Source organism: Channa argus, unplaced genomic scaffold (assembly GCF_033026475.1).
Source record: "Channa argus isolate prfri unplaced genomic scaffold, Channa argus male v1.0 Contig009, whole genome shotgun sequence".
Taxonomy (NCBI): domain Eukaryota; kingdom Metazoa; phylum Chordata; class Actinopteri; order Anabantiformes; family Channidae; genus Channa; species Channa argus.
The window spans coordinates 597,535-617,009 of record NW_027125228.1 but is presented as its reverse complement, the minus strand read 5'-3'; the positions used below and the strand labels follow the sequence as shown (position 1 = coordinate 617,009).

Sequence of the window (19,475 nt, the reverse complement as noted above, 5' to 3'; positions counted from 1 at the left end):
TAAGCCATTTCCCACAGAAAGTACTAGCTAGCCTGATAGAAATAAACAAACCAAAAGACAGTCGCTAACCCTAACTCCCTAATGTGAAAACAAGAGAAAACAATCAAAAGAAAATGGCAGTCCACCCCTACAGATTTAATACTATTTACAAAATATACAATTTATAAACAAAACCACGGCACAAAACCTAACAATTCAAAAATGCTAAATAAGGTTTGGAAAGCAAGAACAGCAAACAGGTGCTGCTGCCAGAAAGAGCCTCGCTAGCTGTTGGGAACCGTACTTTTAAAACTCCAGGAAGTGTAGGATGGACCAATCAGCTTCCTGTACTTCCCCCAAATCCGGCCAATCAGGCAGGGCACCTATAAGAACAACAAAATAAAAACAACACATATGGCCAGGACCGTAACATGGTCTACTAGTAATGAAGCAAGATGGTTGACAAACCAATAAAGTAGCAAAACAGAAATGAAAGAACAAAATTTGATGAAAATATAGAACAATTTCTATGAATAAATAGGCAGTAACACCAGCTTGTGCTGGCCGTAAACCCAAGCAAAAAAGCTTACAGCACCTGGTATTCCCAGGCGGTCTTCCTACCAAGTACTAACCAGGCCCGGCTCTATTTGGCTGCCGAGATCTGACGAGATCGGGCGCTTAGAGAGCGGTGTGGCCGTAAGCTGCATTTGACATCATCAACAGCTCTTAAAAACGCTGGAGAAGCAGAATGCATGACACTTGCTAAGAAGAAGATAAATGTGGCAAAGTACAAAGGACTATAACTGTACTGGTCTGTTACGCCCCTGTCTAGGGGCTCAGGGTGCAACATACAAAGATAAATTAGCATGTTCCCTCTCCGATCCCCAAACCAAAATCCAGGATCGAGATGTTCCAACAGAATGATATTTATTTTAAACGAAAGAAAGTGTCAAATAAAACATGACACTACAACTCAGGGCGAACCAAGGCCAACATAATAAACAAAATAAGCCATTTCCCACAGAAAGTGCTAGCTAGCCTGATAGAAATAAACAAACCAAAAGACAGTTGCTAACCCTAACTCCCTAATGTGAAAACAGTCCAAAGAAAATGGCAGTTCACCCCTACAGATTTAATACTATTTACAAAATATACAATTTATAAACAAAACCACGGCACAAAACCTAACAATTCAAAAATGCTAAATAAGGTTTGGAAACCAAGAACAGCAAACAGGTGCTGATGCTAGAAAGAGCCTCGCTAGCTGTTGGGAACCGTACTTTTAAAACTCCAGGAAGTGTAGGATGGACCAATCAGCTTCCTGTACTTCCCCCAAATCCGGCCAATCAGGCAGGGCACCTATAAGAACAAGAAAATAAAAACAACACATATGGCCAGGACCGTAACATGGTCTACTAGTAATGAAGCACGATGGTTGACAAACCAATAAAGTAGCAAAACAGCAATGAAAGAACAAAATTTGATGAAAATATAGAACAATTTCTATGAATAAATAGGCAGTAACACCAGCTTGAGCTGCCCGTAAACCCAAGCAAAAAAGCTTACAGCACCTGGTATTCCCAGGCGGTCTTCCTACCAAGTACTAACCAGGCCCGGCCCTATTTGGCAGCCGAGATCGGACGCTTAGAGAGCGGTGTGGCCGTAACATGCATTTGACATCATCAACAGCTCTTAAAAACGCTAGAGAAGCAGAATGCATGACACTTGCTAAGAAGAAGATAAATGTGGCAAAGTACAAAGTACTATAACTGTACTGGTCTGTTACGCCCCTGTCTAGGGGGTCAGGGTGAAACATACAAAGATAAATTTGCATGTTCCCTCTCCGATCCCCAAACCAAAATCCAGGATTGAGATGTTCCAACAGAATGATATTTATTTTAAACGAAAGAAAGTGTCAAACAAAACATGACACTACAACTCAGGGCGAACCAAGGCCAACATAATAAACAAAATAAGCCATTTCCCACAGAAAGTGCTAGCTAGCCTGATAGAAAGAAACAAACCAAAAGACAGTCGCTAACCCTAACTCCCTAATGTGAAAACAAGAGAAAACAATCAAAAGAAAAATGGCAGTCCACCCCTACAGATTTAATACTATTTACAAAATATACAATTTATAAACAAAACCACGGCACAAAACCTAACAATTCAAAAATGCTAAATAAGGTTTGGAAACCAAGAACAGCAAACAGGTGCTGATGCCAGAAAGAGCCTCGCTAGCTGTTGGGAACCATACTTTTAAAACTCCAGGAAGTGTAGGATGGACCAATCAGCTTCCTGTACTGCCCCCCAATCCAGCCAATCAGGCAGGGCACCTATAAGAACAAGAAAATAAAAACAACACATGTGGCCAGGACCGTAACATGGTCTACTAGTAATGAAGCACGATGGTTGGCAAACCAATAAAGTAGCAAAACAGCAATGAAAGAACAAAATTTGATGAAAATATAGAACAATTTCTATGAATAAATAGGCAGTAACACCAGCTTGTGCTGCCCGTAAACCCAAGCAAAAAAGCTTACAGCACCTGGTATTCCCAGGCGGTCTTCCTACCAAGTACTAACCAGGCCCGGCTCTATTTGGCTGCCGAGATCGGACGAGATCGGGCGCTTAGAGAGCGGTGTGGCCGTAAGCTGCATTTGATATCATCAACAGCTCTTAAAAACGCTGGAGAAGCAGAATGCATGACACTTGCTAAGAAGAAGATAAATGTGGCAACGTACAAAGTACTATAACTGTACTGGTCTGTTACGCCCCTGTCTAGGGGGTCAGGGTGCAACATACAAAGATAAATTAGCATGTTCCCTCTCCGATCCCCAAACCAAAATCCAGGATCGAGATGTTCCAACAGAATGATATTTATTTTAAACGAAAGAAAGTGTCAAACAAAACATGACACTACAACTCAGGGCGAACCAAGGCCAACATAATAAACAAAATAAGCCATTTCCCACAGAAAGTGCTAGCTAGCCTGATAGAAATAAACAAACCAAAAGACAGTCGCTAACCCTAACTCCCTAATGTGAAAACAGTCCAAAGAAAATGGCAGTTCACCCCTACAGATTTAATACTATTTACAAAATATACAATTTATAAACAAAACCACGGCACAAAACCTAACAATTCAAAAATGCTAAATAAGGTTTGGAAAGCAAGAACAGCAAACAGGTGCTGCTGCCAGAAAGAGCCTCGCTAGCTGTTGGGAACCGTACTTTTAAAACTCCAGGAAGTGTAGGATGGACCAATCAGCTTCCTGTACTTCCCCCAAATCCGGCCAATCAGGCAGGGCACCTATAAGAACAACAAAATAAAAACAACACATATGGCCAGGACCGTAACATGGTCTACTAGTAATGAAGCAAGATGGTTGACAAACCAATAAAGTAGCAAAACAGAAATGAAAGAACAAAATTTGATGAAAATATAGAACAATTTCTATGAATAAATAGGCAGTAACACCAGCTTGTGCTGGCCGTAAACCCAAGCAAAAAAGCTTACAGCACCTGGTATTCCCAGGCGGTCTTCCTACCAAGTACTAACCAGGCCCGGCTCTATTTGGCTGCCGAGATCTGACGAGATCGGGCGCTTAGAGAGCGGTGTGGCCATAAGCTGCATTTGACATCATCAACAGCTCTTAAAAACGCTGGAGAAGCAGAATGCATGACACTTGCTAAGAAGAAGATAAATGTGGCAAAGTACAAAGTACTATAACTGTACTGGTCTGTTACGCCCCTGTCTAGGGGGTCAGGGTGCAACATACAAAGATAAATTAGCATGTTCCCTCTCCGATCCCCAAACCAAAATCCAGGATCGAGATGTTCCAACAGAATGATATTTATTTTAAACGAAAGAAAGTGTCAAACAAAACATGACACGACAACTCAGGGCGAACCAAGGCCAACATAATAAACAAAATAAGCCATTTCCCACAGAAAGTGCTAGCTAGCCTGATAGAAATAAACAAACCAAAAGACAGTCGCTAACCCTAACTCCCTAATGTGAAAACAGTCCAAAGAAAATGGTAGTTCACCCCTACAGATTTAATACTATTTACAAAATATACAATTTATAAACAAAACCACGGCACAAAACCTAACAATTCAGAAATACTAAATAAGGTTTGGAAACCAAGAACAGCAAACAGGTGCTGATGCCAGAAAGAGCCTCGCTAGCTGTTGGGAACCGTACTTTTAAAACTCCAGGAAGTGTAGGATGGACCACTCAGCTTCCGGTACTGCCCCCCAATCCGGCCAATCAGGCAGGGCACCTATAAGAACAAGAAAATAAAAACAACACATATGGCCAGGACCGTAACATGGTCTATTAGTAATGAAGCACGATGGTTGACAAACCAATAAAGTAGCAAAACAGCAATGAAAGAACAAAATTTGATGAAAATATAGAACAATTTCTATGAATAAATAGGCAGTAACACCAGCTTGTGCTGCCCGTAAACCCAAGCAAAAAAGCTTACAGCACCTGGTATTCCCAGGCGGTCTTCCTACCAAGTACTAACCAGGCCCGGCTCTATTTGGCTGCCGAGATCGGACGAGATCGGGCGCTTAGAGAGCGGTGTGGCCGTAAGCTGCATTTGACATCATCAACAGCTCTTAAAAACGCTGGAGAAGCAGAATGCATGACACTTGCTAAGAAGAAGATAAATGTGGCAAAGTACAAAGTACTATAACTGTACTGGTCTGTTAAGCCCCTGTCTAGGGGGTCAGGGTGCCACATACAAAGATAAATTAGCATGTTCCCTCTCCGATCCCCAAACCAAAATCCAGGATCGAGATGTTCCAACAGAATGATATTTATTTTAAACGAAAGAAAGTGTCAAACAAAACATGACACTACAACTCAGGGCGAACCAAGGCCAACATAATAAACAAAATAAGCCATTTCCCACAGAGAGTGCTAGCTAGCCTGATAGAAATAAACAAACCAAAAGACAGTCGCTAACCCTAACTCCCTAATGTGAAAACAGTCCAAAGAAAATGGCAGTTCACCCCTACAGATTTAATACTATTTACAAAATATACAATTTATAAACAAAACCACGGCACAAAACCTAACAATTCAAAAATGCTAAATAAGGTTTGGAAACCAAGAACAGCAAACAGGTGCTGATGCCAGAAAGAGCCTCGCTAGCTGTTGGGAACCGTACTTTTAAAACTCCAGGAAGTGTAGGATGGACCAATCAGCTTCCTGTACTGCCCCCCAATCCGGCCAATCAGGCAGGGCACCTATAAGAACAAGAAAATAAAAACAACACATATGGCCAGGACCGTAACATGGTCTACTAGTAATGAAGCATGATGGTTGGCAAACCAATAAAGTAGCAAAACAGCAATGAAAGAACAAAATTTGATGAAAATATAGAACAATTTCTACGAATAAATAGGCAGTAACACCAGCTTGTGCTGCCCGTAAACCCAAGCAAAAAAGCTTACAGCACCTGGTATTCCCAGGCGGTCTTCCTACCAAGTACTAACCAGGCCCGGCTCTATTTAGCTGCCGAGATCGGACGAGATCGGGCACTTAGAGAGCGGTGTGGCCGTAAGCTGCATTTGACATCATCAACAGCTCTTAAAAACGCTAGAGAAGCAGAATGCATGACACTTGCTAAGAAGAAGATAAATGTGGCAAAGTACAAAGTACTATAACTGTACTGGTCTGTTACGCCCCTGTCTAGGGGATCAGGGTGAAACATACAAAGATAAATTTGCATGTTCCCTCTCCGATCCCCAAACCAAAATCCAGGATTGAGATGTTCCAACAGAATGATATTTATTTTAAACGAAAGAAAGTGTCAAACAAAACATGACACTACAACTCAGGGCGAACCAAGGCCAACATAATAAACAAAATAAGCCATTTCCCACAGAAAGTGCTAGCTAGCCTGATAGAAAGAAACAAACCAAAAGACAGTCGCTAACCCTAACTCCCTAATGTGAAAACAAGAGAAAACAATCAAAAGAAAAATGGCAGTCCACCCCTACAGATTTAATACTATTTACAAAATATACAATTTATAAACAAAACCACGGCACAAAACCTAACAATTCAAAAATGCTAAATAGGGTTTGGAAACCAAGAACAGCAAACAGGTGCTGATGCCAGAAAGAGCCTCGCTAGCTGTTGGGAACCGTACTTTTAAAACTCCAGGAAGTGTAGGATGGACCAATCAGCTTCCTGTACTGCCCCCCAATCGGGCCAATCAGGCAGGGCACCTATAAGAACAAGAAAATAAAAACAACACATATGGCCAGGACCGTAACATGGTCTACTAGTAATGAAGCACGATGGTCGGCAAACCAATAAAGTAGCAAAACAGCAATTAAAGAACAAAATTTGATGAAAATATAGAACAATTTCTATGAATAAATAGGCAGTAACACCAGCTTGTGCTGCCTGTAAACCCAAGCAAAAAAGCTTACAGCACCTGGTATTCCCAGGCGGTCTTCCTACCAAGTACTAACCAGGCCCGGCTCTATTTGGCTGCCGAGATCGGACGAGATCGGGCACTTAGAGAGCGGTGTGGCCGTAAGCTGCATTTGACATCATCAACAGCTCTTAAAAACGCTAGAGAAGCAGAATGCATGACACTTGCTAAGAAGAAGATAAATGTGGCAAAGTACAAAGTACTATAACTGTACTGGTCTGTTACGCCCCTGTCTAGGGGATCAGGGTGAAACATACAAAGATAAATTTGCATGTTCCCTCTCCGATCCCCAAACCAAAATCCAGGATTGAGATGTTCCAACAGAATGATATTTATTTTAAACGAAAGAAAGTGTCAAACAAAACATGACACTACAACTCAGGGCGAACCAAGGCCAACATAATAAACAAAATAAGCCATTTCCCACAGAAAGTGCTAGCTAGCCTGATAGAAAGAAACAAACCAAAAGACAGTCGCTAACCCTAACTCCCTAATGTGAAAACAGTCCAAAGAAAATGGCAGTTCACCCCTACAGATTTAATACTATTTACAAAATATACAATTTATAAACAAAACCACGGCACAAAACCTAACAATTCAAAAATGCTAAATAAGGGTTGGAAACCAAGAACAGCAAACAGGTGCTGATGCCAGAAAGAGCCTCGCTAGCTATTGGGAACCGTACTTTTAAAACTCCAGGAAGTGTAGGATGGACCAATCAGCTTCCTGTACTGCCCCCCAATCGGGCCAATCAGGCAGGGCACCTATAAGAACAAGAAAATAAAAACAACACATATGGCCAGGACCGTAACATGGTCTACTAGTAATGAAGCACGATGGTCGGCAAACCAATAAAGTAGCAAAACAGCAATTAAAGAACAAAATTTGATGAAAATATAGAACAATTTCTATGAATAAATAGGCAGTAACACCAGCTTGTGCTGCCCGTAAACCCAAGCAAAAAAGCTTACAGCACCTGGTATTCCCAGGCGGTCTTCCTACCAAGTACTAACCAGGCCCGGCTCTATTTGGCTGCCGAGATCGGACGAGATCGGGCGTTTAGAGAGCGGTGTGGCCGTAAGCTGCATTTGATATCATCAACAGCTCTTAAAAACGCTGGAGAAGCAGAATGCATGACACTTGCTAAGAAGAAGATAAATGTGGCAAAGTACAAAGTACTATAACTGTACTGGTCTGTTACGCCCCTGTCTAGGGGGTCAGGGTGCAACATACAAAGATAAATTAGCATGTTCCCTCTCCGATCCCCAAACCAAAATCCAGGATCGAGATGTTCCAACAGAATGATATTTATTTTAAACGAAAGAAAGTGTCAAACAAAACATGACACTACAACTCAGGGCGAACCAAGGCCAACATAATAAACAAAATAAGCAATTTCCCACAGAAAGTGCTAGCTAGCCTGATAGAAAGAAACAAACCAAAAGACAGTCGCTAACCCTAACTCCCTAATGTGAAAACAGTCCAAAGAAAATGGCAGTTCACCCCTACAGATTTAATACTATTTACAAAATATACAATTTATAAACAAAACCACGGCACAAAACCTAACAATTCAAAAATGCTAAATAAGATTTGGAAACCAAGAACAGCAAACAGGTGCTGCTGCCAGAAAGAGCCTCGCTAGCTGTTGGGAACCGTACTTTTAAAACTCCAGGAAGTGTAGGATGGACCAATCAGCTTCCTGTACTTCCCCCAAATCCGGCCAATCAGGCAGGGCACCTATAAGAACAAGAAAATAAAAACAACACATATGGCCAGGACCGTAACATGGTCTACTAGTAATGAAGCACGATGGTTGACAAACCAATAAAGTAGCAAAACAGCAATGAAAGAACAAAATTTGATGAAAATATAGAACAATTTCTATGAATAAATAGGCAGTAACACCAGCTTGAGCTGCCCGTAAACCCAAGCAAAAAAGCTTACAGCACCTGGCATTCCCAGGCGGTCTTCCTACCAAGTACTAACCAGGCCCGGCCCTATTTGGCTGCCGAGATCGGACGCTTAGAGAGCGGTGTGGCCGTAACATGCATTTGACATCATCAATAGCTCTTAAAAACGCTAGAGAAGCAGAATGCATGACACTTGCTAAGAAGAAGATAAATGTGGCAAAGTACAAAGTACTATAACTGTACTGGTCTGTTACGCCCCTGTCAAGGGGGTCAGGGTGAAACATACAAAGATAAATTTGCATGTTCCCTCTCCGATCCCCAAACCAAAATCCAGGATTGAGATGTTCCAACAGAATGATATTTATTTTAAACGAAAGAAAGTGTCAAACAAAACATGACACTACAACTCAGGGCGAACCAAGGCCAACATAATAAACAAAATAAGCCATTTCCCACAGAAAGTGCTAGCTAGCCTGATAGAAAGAAACAAACCAAAAGACAGTCGCTAACCCTAACTCCCTAATGTGAAAACAAGAGAAAACAATCAAAAGAAAAATGGCAGTCCACCCCTACAGATTTAATACTATTTACAAAATATACAATTTATAAACAAAACCACGGCACAAAACCTAACAATTCAAAAATGCTAAATAAGGTTTGGAAACCAAGAACAGCAAACAGGTGCTGATGCCAGAAAGAGCCTCGCTAGCTGTTGGGAACCATACTTTTAAAACTCCAGGAAGTGTAGGATGGACCAATCAGCTTCCTGTACTGCCCCCCAATCCAGCCAATCAGGCAGGGCACCTATAAGAACAAGAAAATAAAAACAACACATATGGCCAGGACCGTAACATGGTCTACTAGTAATGAAGCACGATGGTTGGCAAACCAATAAAGTAGCAGAACAAAATTTGATGAAAATATAGAACAATTTCTATGAATAAATAGGCAGTAACACCAGCTTGTGCTGCCCGTAAACCCAAGCAAAAAAGCTTACAGCACCTGGTATTCCCAGGCGGTCTTCCTACCAAGTACTAACCAGGCCCGGCTCTATTTGGCTGCCGAGATCGGACGAGATCGGGCGCTTAGAGAGCGGTGTGGCCGTAAGCTGCATTTGATATCATCAACAGCTCTTAAAAACGCTGGAGAAGCAGAATGCATGACACTTGCTAAGAAGAAGATAAATGTGGCAACGTACAAAGTACTATAACTGTACTGGTCTGTTACGCCCCTGTCTAGGGGGTCAGGGTGCAACATACAAAGATAAATTAGCATGTTCCCTCTCCGATCCCCAAACCAAAATCCAGGATCGAGATGTTCCAACAGAATGATATTTATTTTAAACGAAAGAAAGTGTCAAACAAAACATGACACTACAACTCAGGGCGAACCAAGGCCAACATAATAAACAAAATAAGCCATTTCCCACAGAAAGTGCTAGCTAGCCTGATAGAAATAAACAAACCAAAAGACAGTCGCTAACCCTAACTCCCTAATGTGAAAACAGTCCAAAGAAAATGGTAGTTCACCCCTACAGATTTAATACTATTTACAAAATATACAATTTATAAACAAAACCACGGCACAAAACCTAACAATTCAGAAATACTAAATAAGGTTTGGAAACCAAGAACAGCAAACAGGTGCTGATGCCAGAAAGAGCCTCGCTAGCTGTTGGGAACCGTACTTTTAAAACTCCAGGAAGTGTAGGATGGACCAATCAGCTTCCTGTACTGCCCCCATATCCGGCCAATCAGGCAGGGCACCTATAAGAACAAGAAAATAAAAACAACACATATGGCCAGGACCGTAACATGGTCTATTAGTAATGAAGCACGATGGTTGACAAACCAATCAAGTAGCAAAACAGCAATGAAAGAACAAAATTTGATGAAAATATAGAACAATTTCTATGAATAAATAGGCAGTAACACCAGCTTGTGCTGCCCGTAAACCCAAGCAAAGAAGCTTACAGCACGTGGTATTCCCAGGCGGTCTTCCTACCAAGTACTAACAAGGCCCGGCCCTATTTGGCTGCCGAGATCGGACGGGATCGGGCGCTTAGAGAGCTGTGTGGCCGTAAGCTGCATTTGACATCATCAACAGCTCTCAAAAACGCTGGAGAAGCAGAATGCATGACCCTTGCTAAGAAGAAGATAAATGTGGCAAAGTACAAAGTACTATAACTGTACTGGTCTGTTACGCCTCTGTCTAGGGGGTCAGGGTGCAACATACAAAGATAAATTAGCATGTTCCCTCTCCGATCCCCAAACCAAAATCCAGGATCGAGATGTTCCAACAGAATGATATCTATTTTAAACGAAAGAAAGTGTCAAACAAAACATGACACTACAACTCAGGGCGAACCAAGGCCAACATAATAAACAAAATAAACCATTTCCCACAGAAAGTGCTAGCTAGCCTGATAGAAATAAACAAACCAAAAGACAGTCGCTAACCCTAACTCCCTAATGTGAAAACAGTCCAAAGAAAATGGTAGTTCACCCCTACAGATTTAATACTATTTACAAAATATACAATTTATAAACAAAACCACGGCACAAAACCTAACAATTCAGAAATACTAAATAAGGTTTGGAAACCAAGAACAGCAAACAGGTGCTGATGCCAGAAAGAGCCTCGCTAGCTGTTGGGAACCGTACTTTTAAAACTCCAGGAAGTGTAGGATGGACCACTCAGCTTCCGGTACTGCCCCCCAATCCGGCCAATCAGGCAGGGCACCTATAAGAACAAGAAAATAAAAACAACACATATGGCCAGGACCGTAACATGGTCTATTAGTAATGAAGCACGATGGTTGACAAACCAATAAAGTAGCAAAACAGCAATGAAAGAACAAAATTTGATGAAAATATAGAACAATTTCTATGAATAAATAGGCAGTAACACCAGCTTGTGCTGCCCGTAAACCCAAGCAAAAAAGCTTACAGCACCTGGTATTCCCAGGCGGTCTTCCTACCAAGTACTAACCAGGCCCGGCTCTATTTGGCTGCCGAGATCGGACGAGATCGGGCGCTTAGAGAGCGGTGTGGCCGTAAGCTGCATTTGACATCATCAACAGCTCTTAAAAACGCTGGAGAAGCAGAATGCATGACACTTGCTAAGAAGAAGATAAATGTGGCAAAGTACAAAGTACTATAACTGTACTGGTCTGTTACGCCCCTGTCTAGGGGGTCAGGGTGCCACATACAAAGATAAATTAGCATGTTCCCTCTCCGATCCCCAAACCAAAATCCAGGATCGAGATGTTCCAACAGAATGATATTTATTTTAAACGAAAGAAAGTGTCAAACAAAACATGACACTACAACTCAGGGCGAACCAAGGCCAACATAATAAACAAAATAAGCCATTTCCCACAGAAAGTGCTAGCTAGCCTGATAGAAATAAACAAACCAAAAGACAGTCGCTAACCCTAACTCCCTAATGTGAAAACAGTCCAAAGAAAATGGCAGTTCACCCCTACAGATTTAATACTATTTACAAAATATACAATTTATAAACAAAACCACGGCACAAAACCTAACAATTCAAAAATGCTAAATAAGGTTTGGAAACCAAGAACAGCAAACAGGTGCTGATGCCAGAAAGAGCCTCGCTAGCTGTTGGGAACCGTACTTTTAAAACTCCAGGAAGTGTAGGATGGACCAATCAGCTTCCTGTACTGCCCCCCAATCCGGCCAATCAGGCAGGGCACCTATAAGAACAAGAAAATAAAAACAACACATATGGCCAGGACCGTAACATGGTCTATTAGTAATGAAGCACGATGGTTGACAAACCAATCAAGTAGCAAAACAGCAATGAAAGAACAAAATTTGATGAAAATATAGAACAATTTCTATGAATAAATAGGCAGTAACACCAGCTTGTGCTGCCCGTAAACCCAAGCAAAGAAGCTTACAGCACGTGGTATTCCCAGGCGGTCTTCCTACCAAGTACTAACAAGGCCCGGCCCTATTTGGCTGCCGAGATCGGACGGGATCGGGCGCTTAGAGAGCAGTGTGGCCGTAAGCTGCATTTGACATCATCAACAGCTCTCAAAAACGCTGGAGAAGCAGAATGCATGACCCTTGCTAAGAAGAAGATAAATGTGGCAAAGTACAAAGTACTATAACTGTACTGGTCTGTTACGCCTCTGTCTAGGGGGTCAGGGTGCAACATACAAAGATAAATTAGCATGTTCCCTCTCCGATCCCCAAACCAAAATCCAGGATCGAGATGTTCCAACAGAATGAGATTTATTTTAAACGAAAGAAAGTGTCAAACAAAACATGACACTACAACTCAGGGCGAACCAAGGCCAACATAATAAACAAAATAAGCCATTTCCCACAGAAAGTGCTAGCTAGCCTGATAGAAATAAACAAACCAAAAGACAGTCGCTAACCCTAACTCCCTAATGTGAAAACAAGAGAAAACAATCAAAAGAAAATGGCTGTTCACCCCTACAGATTTAATACTATTTACAAAATACACAATTTATAAACAAAACCACGGCACAAAACCTAACAATTCAAAAATGCTAAATAAGGTTTGGAAACCAAGAACAGCAAACAGGTGCTGCTGCCAGAAAGTGCCTCGCTAGCTGTTGGGAACCGTACTTTTAAAACTCCAGGAAGTGTAGGATGGACCAATCAGCTTCCTGTACTTCCCCCAAATCCGGCCAATCAGGCAGGGCACCTATAAGAACAACAAAATAAAAACAACACATATGGCCAGGACCGTAACATGGTCTACTAGTAATGAAGCAAGATGGTTGACAAACCAATAAAGTAGCAAAACAGAAATGAAAGAACAAAATTTGATGAAAATATAGAACAATTTCTATGAATAAATAGGCAGTAACACCAGCTTGTGCTGGCCGTAAACCCAAGCAAAAAAGCTTACAGCACCTGGTATTCCCAGGCGGTCTTCCTACCAAGTACTAACCAGGCCCGGCTCTATTTGGCTGCCGAGATCTGACGAGATCGGGCGCTTAGAGAGCGGTGTGGCCATAAGCTGCATTTGACATCATCAACAGCTCTTAAAAACGCTGGAGAAGCAGAATGCATGACACTTGCTAAGAAGAAGATAAATGTGGCAAAGTACAAAGTACTATAACTGTACTGGTCTGTTACGCCCCTGTCTAGGGGGTCAGGGTGCAACATACAAAGATAAATTAGCATGTTCCCTCTCCGATCCCCAAACCAAAATCCAGGATCGAGATGTTCCAACAGAATGATATTTATTTTAAACGAAAGAAAGTGTCAAACAAAACATGACACTACAACTCAGGGCGAACCAAGGCCAACATAATAAACAAAATAAGCCATTTCCCACAGAAAGTGCTAGCTAGCCTGATAGAAATAAACAAACCAAAAGACAGTCGCTAACCCTAACTCCCTAATGTGAAAACAGTCCAAAGAAAATGGTAGTTCACCCCTACAGATTTAATACTATTTACAAAATATACAATTTATAAACAAAACCACGGCACAAAACCTAACAATTCAGAAATACTAAATAAGGTTTGGAAACCAAGAACAGCAAACAGGTGCTGATGCCAGAAAGAGCCTCGCTAGCTGTTGGGAACCGTACTTTTAAAACTCCAGGAAGTGTAGGATGGACCACTCAGCTTCCGGTACTGCCCCCCAATCCGGCCAATCAGGCAGGGCACCTATAAGAACAAGAAAATAAAAACAACACATATGGCCAGGACCGTAACATGGTCTACTAGTAATGAAGCACGATGGTTGGCAAACCAATAAAGTAGCAAAACAGCAATGAAAGAACAAAATTTGATGAAAATATAGAACAATTTCTACGAATAAATAGGCAGTAACACCAGCTTGTGCTGCCCGTAAACCCAAGCAAAAAAGCTTACAGCACCTGGTATTCCCAGGCGGTCTTCCTACCAAGTACTAACCAGGCCCGGCTCTATTTGGCTGCCGAGATCGGACGAGATCGGGCGCTTAGAGAGCGGTGTGGCCGTAAGCTGCATTTGACATCATCAACAGCTCTTAAAAACGCTGGAGAAGCAGAATGCATGACACTTGCTAAGAAGAAGATAAATGTGGCAAAGTACAAAGTACTATAACTGTACTGGTCTGTTACGCCCCTGTCTAGGGGGTCAGGGTGCCACATACAAAGATAAATTAGCATGTTCCCTCTCCGATCCCCAAACCAAAATCCAGGATCGAGATGTTCCAACAGAATGATATTTATTTTAAACGAAAGAAAGTGTCAAACAAAACATGACACTACAACTCAGGGCGAACCAAGGCCAACATAATAAACAAAATAAGCCATTTCCCACAGAGAGTGCTAGCTAGCCTGATAGAAATAAACAAACCAAAAGACAGTCGCTAACCCTAACTCCCTAATGTGAAAACAGTCCAAAGAAAATGGCAGTTCACCCCTACAGATTTAATACTATTTACAAAATATACAATTTATAAACAAAACCACGGCACAAAACCTAACAATTCAAAAATGCTAAATAAGGTTTGGAAACCAAGAACAGCAAACAGGTGCTGATGCCAGACAGAGCCTCGCTAGCTGTTGGGAACCGTACTTTTAAAACTCCAGGAAGTGTAGGATGGACCAATCAACTTCCTGTACTGCCCCCCAATCCGGCCAATCAGGCAGGGCACCTATAAGAACAAGAAAATAAAAACAACACATATGGCCAGGACCGTAACATGGTCTACTAGTAATGAAGCACGATGGTTGGCAAACCAATAAAGTAGCAAAACAGCAATGAAAGAACAAAATTTGATGAAAATATAGAACAATTTCTACGAATAAATAGGCAGTAACACCAGCTTGTGCTGCCCGTAAACCCAAGCAAAAAAGCTTACAGCACCTGGTATTCCCAGGCGGTCTTCCTACCAAGTACTAACCAGGCCCGGCTCTATTTGGCTGCCGAGATCGGACGAGATCGGGCACTTAGAGAGCGGTGTGGCCGTAAGCTGCATTTGACATCATCAACAGCTCTTAAAAACGCTAGAGAAGCAGAATGCATGACTCTTGCTAAGAATAAGATAAATGTGGCAAAGTACAAAGTACTATAACTGTACTGGTCTGTTACGCCCCTGTCTAGGGGATCAGGGTGAAACATACAAAGATAAATTTGCATGTTCCCTCTCCGATCCCCAAACCAAAATCCAGGATTGAGATGTTCCAACAGAATGATATTTATTTTAAACGAAAGAAAGTGTCAAACAAAACATGACACTACAACTCAGGGCGAACCAAGGCCAACATAATAAACAAAATAAGCCATTTCCCACAGAAAGTGCTAGCTAGCCTGATAGAAAGAAACAAACCAAAAGACAGTCGCTAACCCTAACTCCCTAATGTGAAAACAAGAGAAAACAATCAAAAGAAAAATGGCAGTCCACCCCTACAGATTTAATACTATTTACAAAATATACAATTTATAAACAAAACCACGGCACAAAACCTAACAATTCAAAAATGCTAAATAAGGTTTGGAAACCAAGAACAGCAAACAGGTGCTGATGCCAGAAAGAGCCTCGCTAGCTGTTGGGAACCGTACTTTTAAAACTCCAGGAAGTGTAGGATGGACCAATCAGCTTCCTGTACTGCCCCCCAATCCGGCCAATCAGGCAGGGCACCTATAAGAACAAGAAAATAAAAACAACACATATGGCCAGGACCGTAACATGGTCTACTAGTAATGAAGCACGATGGTCGGCAAACCAATAAAGTAGCAAAACAGCAATTAAAGAACAAAATTTGATGAAAATATAGAACAATTTCTATGAATAAATAGGCAGTAACACCAGCTTGTGCTGCCCGTAAACCCAAGCAAAAAAGCTTACAGCACCTGGTATTCCCAGGCGGTCTTCCTACCAAGTACTAACCAGGCCCGGCTCTATTTGGCTGCCGAGATCGGACGAGATCGGGCGTTTAGAGAGCGGTGTGGCCGTAAGCTGCATTTGATATCATCAACAGCTCTTAAAAACGCTGGAGAAGCAGAATGCATGACACTTGCTAAGAAGAAGATAAATGTGGCAAAGTACAAAGTACTATAACTGTACTGGTCTGTTACGCCCCTGTCTAGGGGGTCAGGGTGCAACATACAAAGATAAATTAGCATGTTCCCTCTCCGATCCCCAAACCAAAATCCAGGATCGAGATGTTCCAACAGAATGATATTTATTTTAAACGAAAGAAAGTGTCAAACAAAACATGACACTACAACTCAGGGCGAACCAAGGCCAACATAATAAACAAAATAAGCAATTTCCCACAGAAAGTGCTAGCTAGCCTGATAGAAAGAAACAAACCAAAAGACAGTCGCTAACCCTAACTCCCTAATGTGAAAACAAGAGAAAACAATCAAAAGAAAAATGGCAGTCCACCCCTACAGATTTAATACTATTTACAAAATATACAATTTATAAACAAAACCACGGCACAAAACCTAACAATTCAAAAATGCTAAATAAGGTTTGGAAACCAAGAACAGCAAACAGGTGCTGATGCCAGAAAGAGCCTCGCTAGCTGTTGGGAACCGTACTTTTAAAACTCCAGGAAGTGTAGGATGGACCAATCAGCTTCCTGTACTGCCCCCCAATCCGGCCAATCAGGCAGGGCACCTATAAGAACAAGAAAATAAAAACAACACATATGGCCAGGACCGTAACATGGTCTACTAGTAATGAAGCACGATGGTCGGCAAACCAATAAAGTAGCAAAACAGCAATGAAAGAACAAAATTTGATGAAAATATAGAACAATTTCTACGAATAAATAGGCAGTAACACCAGCTTGTGCTGCCCGTAAACCCAAGCAAAAAAGCTTACAGCACCTGGTATTCCCAGGCGGTCTTCCTACCAAGTACTAACCAGGCCCGGCTCTATTTGGCTGCCGAGATCGGACGAGATCGGGCGTTTAGAGAGCGGTGTGGCCGTAAGCTGCATTTGATATCATCAACAGCTCTTAAAAACGCTGGAGAAGCAGAATGCATGACACTTGCTAAGAAGAAGATAAATGTGGCAAAGTACAAAGTACTATAACTGTACTGGTCTGTTACGCCTCTGTCTAGGGGGTCAGGGTGCAACATACAAAGATAAATTAGCATGTTCCCTCTCCGATCCCCAAACCAAAATCCAGGATCGAGATGTTCCAACAGAATGATATCTATTTTAAACGAAAGAAAGTGTCAAACAAAACATGACACTACAACTCAGGGCGAACCAAGGCCAACATAATAAACAAAATAAACCATTTCCCACAGAAAGTGCTAGCTAGCCTGATAGAAATAAACAAACCAAAAGACAGTCGCTAACCCTAACTCCCTAATGTGAAAACAGTCCAAAGAAAATGGTAGTTCACCCCTACAGATTTAATACTATTTACAAAATATACAATTTATAAACAAAACCACGGCACAAAACCTAACAATTCAGAAATACTAAATAAGGTTTGGAAACCAAGAACAGCAAACAGGTGCTGATGCCAGAAAGAGCCTCGCTAGCTGTTGGGAACCGTACTTTTAAAACTCCAGGAAGTGTAGGATGGACCACTCAGCTTCCGGTACTGCCCCCCAATCCGGCCAATCAGGCAGGGCACCTATAAGAACAAGAAAATAAAAACAACACATATGGCCAGGACCGTAACATGGTCTATTAGTAATGAAGCACGATGGTTGACAAACCAATAAAGTAGCAAAACAGCAATGAAAGAACAAAATTTGATGAAAATATAGAACAATTTCTATGAATAAATAGGCAGTAACACCAGCTTGTGCTGCCCGTAAACCCAAGCAAAAAAGCTTACAGCACCTGGTATTCCCAGGCGGTCTTCCTACCAAGTACTAACCAGGCCCGGCTCTATTTGGCTGCCGAGATCGGACGAGATCGGGCGCTTAGAGAGCGGTGTGGCCGTAAGCTGCATTTGACATCATCAACAGCTCTTAAAAACGCTGGAGAAGCAGAATGCATGACACTTGCTAAGAAGAAGATAAATGTGGCAAAGTACAAAGTACTATAACTGTACTGGTCTGTTACGCCCCTGTCTAGGGGGTCAGGGTGCCACATACAAAGATAAATTAGCATGTTCCCTCTCCGATCCCCAAACCAAAATCCAGGATCGAGATGTTCCAACAGAATGATATTTATTTTAAACGAAAGAAAGTGTCAAACAAAACATGACACTACAACTCAGGGCGAACCAAGGCCAACATAATAAACAAAATAAGCCATTTCCCACAGAAAGTGCTAGCTAGCCTGATAGAAATAAACAAACCAAAAGACAGTCGCTAACCCTAACTCCCTAATGTGAAAACAGTCCAAAGAAAATGGCAGTTCACCCCTACAGATTTAATACTATTTACAAAATATACAATTTATAAACAAAACCACGGCACAAAACCTAACAATTCAAAAATGCTAAATAAGGTTTGGAAACCAAGAACAGCAAACAGGTGCTGATGCCAGAAAGAGCCTCGCTAGCTGTTGGGAACCGTACTTTTAAAACTCCAGGAAGTGTAGGATGGACCAATCAGCTTCCTGTACTGCCCCCCAATCCGGCCAATCAGGCAGGGCACCTATAAGAACAAGAAAATAAAAACAACACATATGGCCAGGACCGTAACATGGTCTATTAGTAATGAAGCACGATGGTTGACAAACCAATCAAGTAGCAAAACAGCAATGAAAGAACAAAATTTGATGAAAATATAGAACAATTTCTATGAATAAATAGGCAGTAACACCAGCTTGTGCTGCCCGTAAACCCAAGCAAAGAAGCTTACAGCACGTGGTATTCCCAGGCGGTCTTCCTACCAAGTACTAACAAGGCCCGGCCCTATTTGGCTGCCGAGATCGGACGGGATCGGGCGCTTAGAGAGCAGTGTGGCCGTAAGCTGCATTTGACATCATCAACAGCTCTCAAAAACGCTGGAGAAGCAGAATGCATGACCCTTGCTAAGAAGAAGATAAATGTGGCAAAGTACAAAGTACTATAACTGTACTGGTCTGTTACGCCTCTGTCTAGGGGGTCAGGGTGCAACATACAAAGATAAATTAGCATGTTCCCTCTCCGATCCCCAAACCAAAATCCAGGATCGAGATGTTCCAACAGAA

The 19,475-nt window shown here is 41.8% G+C and overlaps 18 pseudogenes; all 18 read right to left on the bottom strand.

Moving 5' to 3' along the window:
* Positions 1-562: 562 nt before the first annotated feature.
* LOC137111297 (5S ribosomal RNA) lies at positions 563-681 on the bottom strand (annotated as a pseudogene).
* A 1,834-nt stretch (positions 682-2,515) lies between these two features.
* Positions 2,516-2,634, bottom strand: LOC137111012 (5S ribosomal RNA; annotated as a pseudogene).
* An 857-nt stretch (positions 2,635-3,491) lies between these two features.
* On the bottom strand, positions 3,492-3,610 carry LOC137110061 (5S ribosomal RNA; annotated as a pseudogene).
* Positions 3,611-4,467: 857 nt separating this feature from the next.
* LOC137111011 (5S ribosomal RNA) lies at positions 4,468-4,586 on the bottom strand (annotated as a pseudogene).
* Positions 4,587-5,443: 857 nt separating this feature from the next.
* On the bottom strand, positions 5,444-5,562 carry LOC137111260 (5S ribosomal RNA; annotated as a pseudogene).
* Positions 5,563-6,430: 868 nt separating this feature from the next.
* On the bottom strand, positions 6,431-6,549 carry LOC137110108 (5S ribosomal RNA; annotated as a pseudogene).
* An 857-nt stretch (positions 6,550-7,406) lies between these two features.
* Positions 7,407-7,525, bottom strand: LOC137111362 (5S ribosomal RNA; annotated as a pseudogene).
* A 1,820-nt stretch (positions 7,526-9,345) lies between these two features.
* LOC137111010 (5S ribosomal RNA) lies at positions 9,346-9,464 on the bottom strand (annotated as a pseudogene).
* Positions 9,465-10,321: 857 nt separating this feature from the next.
* LOC137110942 (5S ribosomal RNA) lies at positions 10,322-10,440 on the bottom strand (annotated as a pseudogene).
* An 857-nt stretch (positions 10,441-11,297) lies between these two features.
* Positions 11,298-11,416, bottom strand: LOC137111009 (5S ribosomal RNA; annotated as a pseudogene).
* Positions 11,417-12,273: 857 nt separating this feature from the next.
* On the bottom strand, positions 12,274-12,392 carry LOC137110877 (5S ribosomal RNA; annotated as a pseudogene).
* An 867-nt stretch (positions 12,393-13,259) lies between these two features.
* On the bottom strand, positions 13,260-13,378 carry LOC137110060 (5S ribosomal RNA; annotated as a pseudogene).
* An 857-nt stretch (positions 13,379-14,235) lies between these two features.
* LOC137111007 (5S ribosomal RNA) lies at positions 14,236-14,354 on the bottom strand (annotated as a pseudogene).
* Positions 14,355-15,211: 857 nt separating this feature from the next.
* LOC137110107 (5S ribosomal RNA) lies at positions 15,212-15,330 on the bottom strand (annotated as a pseudogene).
* Positions 15,331-16,198: 868 nt separating this feature from the next.
* Positions 16,199-16,317, bottom strand: LOC137111361 (5S ribosomal RNA; annotated as a pseudogene).
* An 868-nt stretch (positions 16,318-17,185) lies between these two features.
* LOC137111360 (5S ribosomal RNA) lies at positions 17,186-17,304 on the bottom strand (annotated as a pseudogene).
* Positions 17,305-18,161: 857 nt separating this feature from the next.
* On the bottom strand, positions 18,162-18,280 carry LOC137111006 (5S ribosomal RNA; annotated as a pseudogene).
* An 857-nt stretch (positions 18,281-19,137) lies between these two features.
* Positions 19,138-19,256, bottom strand: LOC137110876 (5S ribosomal RNA; annotated as a pseudogene).
* Between the last annotated feature and the right edge of the window lie 219 nt (positions 19,257-19,475).